A 12,428-nucleotide genomic window follows, 5' to 3' on the forward strand; every position below is an offset into this window, starting at 1 on the left:
TAGTCCATAAAACAATTATCAATACATTTAAATAGTGAAATAATAAAATATGTGTTTTCTGATTACAAAGAAATTAAATTTTAAATCCACAGCAGAGAAGCCTGGGTGGCTCAGTAGTTGAGTGTCTGCCTTCAGCTCAGGGCATGATCCTGGGGTCTGGGATTGAGTACTGCATCGGATCCCTGCAGGGAGCCCACTTCTCCCTCTGCTTATGTCTCTGCCTCTCTGTGTCTCTCATGAACAAATAAATAGAATCTTTAAAAAAAAAAAAAAAGAAATCCACAGAAGAAAATATAAGAAATCAAGTGTTGTTAAATTAAGCTGCACGCTTTCTAAGTATTTACCCAAAGAATACAAAAATACTAATTCAAAGGGATACATGCACCCCAATGTTTCCAGTAGCATTATCTGCAATGGCCAAGTTAAGAAACAGCACAAGTGTCCTTCAACTGATGAATGATAAAGAAGATGTAGTATATATCTCACTCACACACACACACACACACACACACACACACACACACACCATGGAATATTAGTCATAAAAAAAGAATAGAGCTAGAGAGTATTATGCTAAGTGAAATAAGTCAGTCAAAGAAAGGCAAATATCATGATTTCACTCATGTAGAATTTAAGAAAAAAATGAGCAAAGGGGAATAAAAGAGGCAAATCAAGAAACAGACTCTTAATTATAGAGAACAAACTAGTGGTTATCAGAGAGGAGGTGAATGGGGGATAGAATAAATAGGTGATGGGGATTAAGGAGTGTGATGAGCACTAGATGTTGTATGGAAGTTTTGAATCACTATATTGTACACCTGAAACTAATATGACACTGTATGTTAATTAACCGGAATTTAAATAAAAACATTTTTATAAAATAGATAAAAAGCACACTTTCAAATATTCCCAAGGGTTAACCAAAAAAAAAAAAAAAAAAAAAAGAATCACAAAAGAAATTAGAAAATAAGTAGAACTAAATGAAAATAACAACTAATCAATCAAAATATATGGAATATACCTAAATCATTGCATTTATATCATTAAATACTATATCAGAAAAGATCACCTCAAATAAATAATTAAAGTTTTCACTTTAAGAAACTAGACACAAAAAAAAAAAGAAAAAAAAAAAAAAGAAACTAGACAAAGAATGGCAAATTAAACCCAATACACACACACACACACATACACACACACTCATGTTCATATATGCATACATACACACACTTGTGTTCATGCATGCACACACATTCATGTTCATCCATGCACAAATTCATGTTCATGTGTGCAGTCACACTTATACAAAGGAAACAATGAAGATGAGAGCAGACACAAATGATATAGAAAGATTTAAAAAGTTGATGAAATAATAAAGTTTGTTCTTGAAGAAAATCAATAAAATTGACCAAAGACAACTGAACTGTCCAAGAAAAAAAAAAAAGAGAGAGAAAAAGCACATCACCAAAACCAGGTATAAAAGAGTGGACATTACTGTGTGTGCTGTAGAAATCAGAGGGATTATAAAGGATTATTGTGACTACCTTATATCTACAAATGAGACAACTTGGAGTGGACAAATCCCTACAAAGACATTTATTATCAAAACCTGACTTAAGGGGTACCTCAGTGGCTCAGTCAGTTAAGTCTACCTTTGGCTTGGGTCATGGGCCAGGGATCCTGGGATCAAGCCCTGCATTGGGGTCCCTGTTCGAGGGGAGCCTGCTTCTCCCTCACCTCCCCATTTGTGCTCAATCTCTCAAAATCTTTAAAAAGCAAAAAACAAAACAAACAAACAAACAAAAAACAAACAACAACAAAAAACCACACCTGACTTAAGAATGGTAAAAAATGTAAATAAACCTAATACATATTTTTAAAAAGTATTTTAAACCTTTTGAAAAAGAAAAGCCTAGAATGAGATAGTTCTACTGGCAAATTCTATTGAATATTTAAAGAATAAGTAATACTAGTCCTTCACAATTTGTTTTTTGTTTGTTTGTTTTTCAGAAAATGGAAAAAGAGGAAGAAAAAAAAACCTTAGTTTATCCTATGAGGGAAAAAAAAAAAGTCTTAGAATGTGAAGTTCATCTATCTGTGACCAAGCTGAATCATGAAGAGGAACCTGGTAGTCTTTAGCACTAGGTCACTGTTCATAGAGGCCTCTAGACTTTCCCTGGATACAATGCAAATTCTCGCCACAATCAGATCTCTGTACTGCACTTGATGAAAAAAAAATATGAGATTGTCCCTTGTTATTTATCCTTATACCTCTGACATAGATACAGGAAAGAGGCACCGCAAGGCCAAGGGAAACTTAGTGTCATCACCAGGAAGAGCAAAGCACCATGGGAGAGGAGAGAAGGAAACTTGGTCTTCATTTTTCTCAAATCCTAGATGTTGGGGCTTTTTCTGGAGTCTTACATGCTGCATGTTTACTGTTGACCCCTGAAGCTGATGCTCCAGAACCGAGATCAGGTCTCTTACATCTGGCTTTGCTGGACCAGCTCATCACCAATGCATGATGTACCCTGGGTATTGAGAACAGCATTCTCCTGGCACTGCAGCTTCTGCACCATCCTCAGTTCCTCATGCTCCAGGATAGTCTTTAGTTTTTTAAACTGTGCCTAGACAAGCCTTTTCTCATTTTGCATTTGATTCTTTGGAATGAGAAAGAGAGAGAGATACTCAGGCTATCAGGCAGAGACTGAGAGCTAGAAAGAGAACTATTTTCCTTGAAAAGTTCTCAAAGGGAAATGAGAGAGAAGCAAGGGAGCAACTTGTGGGGAAGCTAACTCTTCCTTTTTTTTTTTTTTTTTCTCCATCGCATTTCAAAATAATGGTTTCAAGTTTGCATTATTGAGGCCAACCCTGACCCAGATAGGATCCTTGGGTGTATGTGGCTCAGCTTTCACACAGCTTTCCAGGACAACCAAGTCTCCTTGCTTTATTCCTGACCCCTATCCCCTCACCCTCAGCTGAAAGTTGAGCAATGCAGACAGAACCATGAGTCATTGCTAATTGTCTTTCCCTCAGAAGAGAAAAGACTCAAAATCACATCAGGAATGTAACATAAAATTTACTAGCCACCCTCTATGCGAATATCTCCCTCTCAACATCTGTTCATTTATAACATGTTCACTTTTCAGCCTTCACCTTTATTGGGGAAAGGATAAAAGAAGAGGACTAACCAAATGACCTCTGGACATATCGACTCTCAGGGAACAAAAAGGAAGGGAGCTCCTGTGACTAACACTCAAGGTCCCGTCTATGTTTTTATCTAACTCCCTCAGGAGGTATCTCCTCCTACCTTGCAGAAAGTATTCTCTTCTCTGATGACAGCTTCCAACATCTCAGCTTCCTGCTACTTCTTCCTCAGTTTCTGCAGAGCCGCTTGGAGTTTCTCTTATGAGAGAAGAGTTACACCAGAGTCAAGCTGTGAGATTTTTCAGCAACAGCACAGAGAATAAATGGGGAAGATATCAGGCCAATCTCCAAAGAGACTAAAGTTTACAGAATCAGTGAGAACAGCAGTTAGAATCCACGACTTGGAGGAAAACTTAACATGGTGAATGTGTTAAGACTTGGGCAATAGATGTCATCATCCCCTCATTAAAAGAGAACTGATTCTCTTTGTACTATTAGAACAAACCAAATCCTGCAGCAAAGAAGGAACTTACATCTCAATATACCCTCCTGTTCAACAGGGTAATGAGGGCGTTACTTGGACACTAAGTCTTCACCGGTCTAGCATAAGGTACAAAACTATCTACTTTTGGCTAAATCTTTATCCTTTTGTAATTTAATGGAATGTGCAAAAAGTTTCTTCAGGCCAAGAAAAATGTTCTTCAGGCCTTGGAAGGCGAGGATAGAAGGAAAAGATATCACAGGCCTCGAGTCTATGATGACAAGGTAATTAAAGTTGGATGCAAAGTGGAGATATCTCCTCAAATACCATTTTCTGCCCTATATTCGCTCCATCCTGGTCTCTTACCTGGTACTCCTGGGCAACTTTCTCCATTGGGACCATGTGGAGACCATGGTGCTCCTGAGACCACTCACAAAGCCAGCAAATGACTTTCCCATCCTCCTTACAGAAGAACAAGAGTTTCTCTTTGTGGTGCTCACAGAGATTTCTCTTCTGGCCCTCCTCATGGCTCACCTTGGGCTCTCTGAGCCACTCTACTATGTCGACCACATGCCAGTTAGGCCGCAGGTCCGCAGCACAGTAACTGATGCAGCATACAGGGAAATTTCTGTTCTTCCCTCCTTGGCTTGGCATGGACTCCTTGTTGTCTGCAGTAAAGCAGGCTTTACAGAAGCTGTGGCCACATTCCAGGCTCGGTGGTTATCTCAGGAGGACCAGGCAGATGGAGCAGATCACCACCCCCTCTATGTTAGGAATTTAAAAGCCATAGAAGTTACTCCCTTGCTCCTATCTTTCCTGACATCTGTGGTTCCCCTTGCTCACAAATCCCTACACAATCGGGAAGGTTAAAAGGGGGCAGAGTTGGAAAGGTAAGAATAAAATTATACTAATTGTGTAGAAATCAAGGACAAACCCAAATTATAATATTGAAGGACAAAAAAAAAAGGTAGAGAAATAAGGAATGGAGCTTGGGGACCTGGTAAAAAGGACTTTTCTTACTCATTTCAAACAAATTCCTCCTGGTTCACATGACATGACAAATTCCATCTCTGTCCGCAATGAATGTCATTTTCCTTTCCTTTTACTAAACAAAAAGATGACCTGAGGCCGTTTTTACCAAGATCCTTGTGTGACCTACCATCTATCCTGCTTTTTCTTTGCCATCCCAAAAACACACCCTCGCTGCAAAAAGCACCAAACACTCATTTGGGCCTTTATATCTGTTCTTCACTCAACGTGAAATACTACCCCTGACATCGGTGTGACTCACTCCTATACTTCAGTAAACTCTCATCTTACTTGTTTTCTTATCAAAAACTCTTGCTCTAACTTACTTATAAATGTGACCATTGTCATCATTTGCTATAAGTTTGCAATAATTTATCCTATTACCATGACATAATATATGACAATGTTTGTGTACATGGTAAAAGAAAACCCTTCACCATATGTGTGAATAGAGATAGTAAGTGACTTACAAAGATCAATTATCTTCAATACAGAGTTGGGATCAACTTACTGTATTTAAGGTCCTCCTCTAGAGGTCTGTCTCCTGACACTGAGTTAATCAAAGACAAACAGAGATAACTTCCTGGACCCAACTAACACCCAAGCAATGTGAGATGTGGGAATGAAGAGATCCAGATCAACTGAGAGGTTCTGGGAAGTCTTGTGGTTGTACTTAGTGAGATTTTACCTTGGCCAGGAAATATGCCAAGGATGTTAATAAGAGCATGAAATTGTATGTGTACATGGTAAAGAGGGGGATCATTTAAACTCAGAGAATGGTATATACTCATAGGATTGTACAAATTAGGCACCTGAAAAAATAGAAATATGGATGAAATGTCAGTCTTAAGAATAAAATCTCAAATATTAGGCAAGATTATTCAACTAATTACCTTTAATGATGAATTATATGCTAGCAACCTAATATCCATAAACACAAAAATGAGTCTAAACTTAGGACTTAAACCCAAATGAGCAAGGGGAAAGAGAGAGAGACCAAGAAACAGACTCCTAACTATAGAGAACAAGCTGCTGGTTATGGGGGAGGGGAGGGAATGGGTGAGATAGGTGATAAGGTTGAAGGAATATACTAGTCGACAAGCACCAAGTGACACTTGAAAGTGTTGAATCACTATATTATACACTTGAAACTACTATAATTCTATATGTTAACTATATTAGAATTAATTTTAAAAAAAAGAGGGTTTAAATGGCTACACTTGACATTCACCTGGAAAGAAATAGTAAATTAAATAATAGAACACACACACATTCACACACACAGATATACACACCACAAAAGCAAATGTGGAAAACATTACTAGGGAGGCATACATGCTCTTGAGAAATCAAATAATGGGGCAAATAAAGTGTTATCCAAGAATTCTAACTTGAAAACCGAAAGGTTGAACTGAAAGCTGAAGAAAATGAAGGAAAGATGGGGTGAGACAGAATTCAAAATGTATTAGGTAAAATAAGTGATCTGGTCATGAAGACATGTCACCTTGCATGAGTTTTAAAATACCAGTGTGGCTGGTGTGCAGAAAACTGCTAGGCCTTTGGCATCACATGAGCCTGCAGTGACCGTAAAATGTGACACTTCCCAAATTATGCAACATTAAAGGAATCTTTTCCAGGAGCAGGGAGAAATTACCAATGCTCTCTCATCAAAGAGCAAGGAGATAATTAGCTCTGCACTTGGGCTGTGAAATGTTACATGCATCCAAAGTGCAGAACTGGGAAGGTCAGTTGGGATACATGCACACTTGCCCAGGGGAGGAGGATGATAGCCCAAGGGACACGGTGATGAAGGAGTTGGAGGCACCAGAGAAGAGTGAGAGACAAGATGAGGTAAAGGATAGGGTTGGGACCTGGAAACAAAGGACTTGCATCAGGCTTGGGCTCTCCCTTCTCATAAACGCATTCTTGCCTTACTCTTTCAGTAGGTCATTGCTTATCTGTTTTTCTGGGAAATCTACCAGGTTACACTAAAGTGGAAGGTCAGCTGCCTGGCAAGGCCACAGTATTGATAGTAAAACCCGCTTGATATGTAAAGTGCTTTTGGACTAGGAGACTTGATATAGACCTTAAAAGCAAGTTCATAAGCAAAGACTCCGTTTCCATGAGGGGACTGTGACTTGGATGGCAACTCTGTCTTCTTTTAGCCCCGGGAAGCTGTATTCACAGGATTTCACTGGGTAATCAGTCCTTTATAGCACAAGGCTTATCAATGGTAGGTTCATGCACATCCACCTAGTCTGGTTTCTTAAGAAGCTGAGATGCCAAGGATAATGGACCTGGTATATCCCTGTATGGACCATGACTGAAAGCTCATCTGAAGCAGCCATACCAGCATGCTGTATCTCCTCACCTCTATTCCCCAGCTAAGCTACATGAACCTGGCAGTATATGTCTCATCAGATTGCATGATGGAGATGGTGATCCAAACTGGAAACTACTGATGGTGGTCAATCACAGGGGTATCACAGATTGGTACAAGGACATTCGTTCTCTCACCTGAACTCAGTATGGTCCTGTGGCCAGAGTCTATATTCACGGCTTCTGTTAGGAGCTCCAGGCACATGAGGGCATGTGAAAGCAAAAACAAAAACCATAAAGGGAAGATCTCAGTATATATTAAGGTTGCCAGAGTTTGATGATCAAAGAAAGATCTCCAGTATGAGACAACCAGTAAGGCTGCCTTTGCTCCACATAAGGAGGGAAAAGCTATCGAGGCAGCATGGAGATAAATTTAAATCTACCAAAATGGTCCACTTAGGCCATATTCATCCTGAATAAAGGGAACCTGACAAGAATGAGGCTGACATGCATTGCAAATGTAATCCAGCTAATGGTACAGGTACTGAAAATAGTTCAAAAACCATATGAAGTAAGCTCGCAGCTGCAGAGACTGTGGGTCACACAAGGCTCTGATGAACAGCAGGCTCAGAAGTAGACATTATATCAGGGATAGATAGTATATAATCTCTACCTATTATATGATAATATCTATCCCTGTTTATGACTCAAACTATGATACAGACATGGGATGAGGACTCCAATTATTTCTCATTTCACTCAAGATCCAACCAATGCAGAGAAGCATCAAGAAACTTCTACAGGAAGGAGCAGCAGGGCATGCATTCAGCTATGGGGTTATGGGATTTATTTTCACAGTGGGGCTATAAGGAGCCAATATCAAAGCATCTGCCGTCACAATAGGCACAGGAGGAGGAATCGGCAAAGAGGAGCTGGAGTCCCCACACATGGAGGATGACCACACTGCTGCCTAAGCTCTGACCAAGGTCTCCACAGCAATCAGGGAGATAGATATGGGAATATGAATGCTATCTGTCTGATACAACTCCCAGGTCAGCTGGCTGCCATAGATGTCAGATGACTCCGTCCGATTCTTGGGTCTTTTCCCAACATCTGAGATTGTAAGAATACAAACTCAGCATATCCCAGAGGTGACAGATAAAGACAATAAAAAAAGACACAAAAAGACCAAAACTAGGCAAAATTCCAGACAATGAGGATACACACAAAACTTTCTTCTTTTATGACTGAAAAACTGTTTCTCTAAGCATGATGAAGCCACAAATTACTGATGCTATATGGGAAAGAGTCACTTTTCTTAAAGAAAATGGGAAAAGAAAAAAAAAAAAAGAAAACGGGAAAAGGAAATTGTGTTGTTTCATTTGCCAGGTAATCATGTGATACTATTTAATACAAATTCCTTATAATACTAGCAAAGTGAAAACTGGAGCACAAAAATAACAAATCAAATCTAAAACTCTATGATAATTGGTATGACAAAGGTATACTGTGAGTTCAGAAGACAGGTGCCAAACAGTGATGGATGGCTGAGAGGGATGCAAAGAATATGTAGCAGAGGTAAAATCTCCAAAGTCAGCTTTGATAAAGTGAGATTTCAACAGAGGAAGGGAAGTCAGGGTGAGAAAAGAGATCTGACCTGTGTCTTCCAGACCACCTGAGTAAGGATGGTGCAGCTGTACCTTCCATAGAAAGGGGAGAAGTAAACAGAGGCCCCTCTGCTCTAAATTTCCTTCCCTTCAGGTCTCAGGATTTTGTTAACTTAGTACTTCTTCTGTCATCTTTTTACATCATTAACACCAATTAAGTAACTGATGTTGTTTATTAACAGCTAGAAAAGATACCACATCTGGAAAGTGTCCTCCTTGCTCCTGATCTCTCAGGTGACCTGTTCCTGGGTGGTAGTTATGGCCCTGGGAGAAGAATGAGTAAGGTTAGTGATTCTCAAGGAACTTCTGGCCTGAGTGAATAGAAGGAGGCTGCAGGGCCTGCCAGTTGTCAGCCCATCAAGCTCCTAAGCACAAACAGGCCAAGATGATGAGAATTTATCTAGAATCATGCAGAAATGCTACAGTGTTACAGGATGGGCATTAAATGTTAGGATTTAAAGATATCTCTGCCTTTGCTCTTTCTGTGGAAAGAAGTAACTTTCTACCTCTGAAAAATAAAGGATTTTGGCTTGTTCTCAGCAAGGCGCAATTCAAAATTATAGAATGTAAAGGAAATCTCCAGGGTGGATTGAACCTGGAGAAATAATGGTCCTTCCATAAAAGAACAGTGTTTCAAGCCTTCAAACCTCCCTTTGACCTACAGGCACTGCCTCCCTCCCCCGCCCCCACACTTTCAGCAGGAAGCTTGCAAGTTGGGCTTGGCCCCCCTTCACAGCAGCTTCCTGACCACATGTTAAACTCACATCCAAAATTCAGTACTTCTCCCCACCTCTGCCCTCTGCAAACTATACCACACACCTCAGACACCAGGTGAGAAGTTGTGCCTCCTTGGAGAAGAGTGGAGGCAGGCTAGGGCTAGGGGCAGACATGGTCAGGATTCTCTCACCAACATGGGGCTGATCTCCACCAGATCCAGAGGTGCTGAGTGAAAATGAAAGTTAAATTCTCTGGGATGGGCAGGAAAAGAGGAGAAAGTTTGTGGACCACTGGGAGGCCTGTGCCTAGGACCCCAAGGAAGTGACATGGCTTTGTGTCTGGGTCATGTGAGCCAGTGGTTGCACTCATTCCTGTCTGTTCCACTCCTACAAGCTGCTCTCATGTCTGCTCAAGATAATCAGTCCTTTCGAGTAGTAGGCTTACTGGAGCACTATAATTTCACACACACACACCTTGCCTTTTTCCCTCCAAATGAGCTGTCATGAGGAGGGAAAAAACTTACCCCTTTTCCACAAAGAGGGCTCCACACTGAAGGCTAGTCTGAGGCAGACCTAGGGACATACTTTCTACTGTTCTTTGTCCACCTGCTAAGGTAAGTGAATCTGCCCAGTGTGTGTCCTATTAGATCTTACGAGAGGGAAGGCCTATGTACATCTTACATTACCCTCAGCAGTCAGTCATGTGCTATCATGGAATGGCAGCACAATGAGGCTGACCTTCAGAATATTTGGATTCAATATAGCCAAAATGACACTTTTGCTGAAGATGTTAGAAAGATGAAACCATGGGCAGTGTAATTTGTTGGATAATGTGATCTAGTATTATTTAACATATAGTCTCAATTATCTTAGCATAATAAAAATGAAGCAGGAAAATAATTGTGAAGGTTACTTTTGTGTGTCAACTTGACAGGCCACAAGATGCCCAGATTAAACATTTCTAGGTCTGTGAGGTGGTTGTTTCTAGATGACAATGGCATTTGAATCTGTGGACTCTGGATTGTCTTCCCCAGCATTGTTGGGCATCATCTGATTTGTTGAAGGCCTGAAAGGAAAGAGGAATTCATCCCTTTTCCTTCCTGCCTGCCTGCCTGAGCTGGGATATATAGGTCCTCTCCTGTCCTTGGAATTAGAATTTACAACACCACCTACCCCAGTTCTCCAGCCTTTGGTCTTGGACTGAATGACAACACCAGCTTTCTTGTGTCTCCTCTTTGCAGATGCCAGGTCCTGAAACTTCTCAGCCCCCATAATCATGTGAGTCAATTCCTTATAATAAATCTCCTTCATGTAGGTATATTTCTCTAGAGAACCCTGACTAACAATTCTCAAGTTCTGCATCAAGTGGCACAAGTGAACTGTGATAATGACAGTGATAATGAAACATGTGAATTATACAGTTTCAAAGGGTACATGCCAAATAGTGACACAGGACACTGAAGGGCACAGGAGGATGTTGTTGAGGTGATAGTGTTTTAAAAGTCAGCTATAATCCCATACAATCTAGTCAGATAAAAGGAAGTCATGGTTAAAAAAAAAAAAGAAGAAGAAGAAAAAAGAAAAGAAAAAAGAGTTTTGAGTGGTATCTACCATCTGAGTGAGTCAATCTGGAGTGTGGCTGTCTTTCACAGGAAAAAAGGTAGTTAAACAAAGAAATTCCCCTACAATTCCCTTTTCTCATGGGTCTTAGCATCTTGTTATCATGCTACATCTTCTGATGTCTTTTCATGTTATTAACACCAAGCAAGCATCTCATTTTGTTGTTGTTGTCATCATGTCCTTGTTGTTGTTGTTGCTTAAACCCTGAGATCAAGATTTGAGTTGAAATCAAGAGTCGAATGCTCAACCTGCTGAGCCACCCAGGTGCCCATTTTCTTTTATTTGAAGTTGTCAAGATGCCCTTTATGGAAATCCTTCCTAGGTGCTTCTCTGGTTGGCAGAAATGGCCCAAGAAGAAGGATGAGCAAGATTAGTGATTTTTTTTTTAATGTGTAAACTGTAGTAGATCCTTGAGTTTGAACTTGAAAATTCTGTAAGACTAGAAAACACCAAAGAAACTGCAGGGCAGAGCAACCATCATCACACCATCAAGGCTTCCAAACCCAGAGAGGATAGGGTGCTAGGAATTTCTGTGGAGAGTCATATAGAAATCCTACATTATTATACTGACAGGCATTAAATTCTTAAGCTTCAAAGAACTTTCTGACTTCCCCTACTATCTTCCTCAAAGTATCTTTTTCAATCCTGAGCAGAGCCAGGCCTAGTTCTCGTCTCTGCTGCGCTCAGTGCACAACTGGTCCGGAAGTCTGGGATGTGGCCCACAGGTACTCCATAAGCTCTTTGTCTAGGGTTCCTTTTGCTAGAATTTTTCTGGAAGCTGTTGCTGAAACTAGGGCTATTCCTAGAGGTGAGGACTCAGTCACTATTCCTTGAATTGAAAAAGGAAAATGCATGCGTCAAAGGCAAGAGAGAGAAGTGCAATGAGAAACTTGGTTGTATTACTGATTTTATCAGTGGTAATCTCCATACTTACCTCACACTGCATCCTCAACTATAAGTTTCATGAAGTCAGGGAGACTTTCTCTATTTTGTTGCTTATTGCCTCAAATCTATTAGAAGTTATTGTACATAGGAGTGATAGATATGCATATATATAACTGTAAAATATTTTTAATTGAATGGAACATCCTTTTTTTTCTTTTTTTAAATAATAAATTTATTTTTTATTGGTGTTCAATTTGCCAACATACAGAATAACACCCAGTGCTCATCCCGTCAAGTGCCCCCCTCAGTGCCCATCACCCACTCACCCCCACCCCCCGCCCTCCTCCCCTTCCACCACCCCTAGTTTGTTTCCCAGAGTTAGGAGTCTTCATGTTCTGTCTCCCTTTCTGATATTTCCTACCCACTTCTTCTCCCTTTCCTTCTATTCCCTTTCACTATTATTTATATTCCCCAAATGAATGAGAACATACAATGTTTGTCCTTCTCCGATTGACTTATTTCACACAGCATAATACCCTCCAGTTCCATCCACGTTGAAGCAAA

Source organism: Canis lupus, chromosome 23 (assembly GCF_048164855.1).
Source record: "Canis lupus baileyi chromosome 23, mCanLup2.hap1, whole genome shotgun sequence".
Classification (NCBI taxonomy): Eukaryota; Metazoa; Chordata; class Mammalia; order Carnivora; family Canidae; genus Canis; species Canis lupus.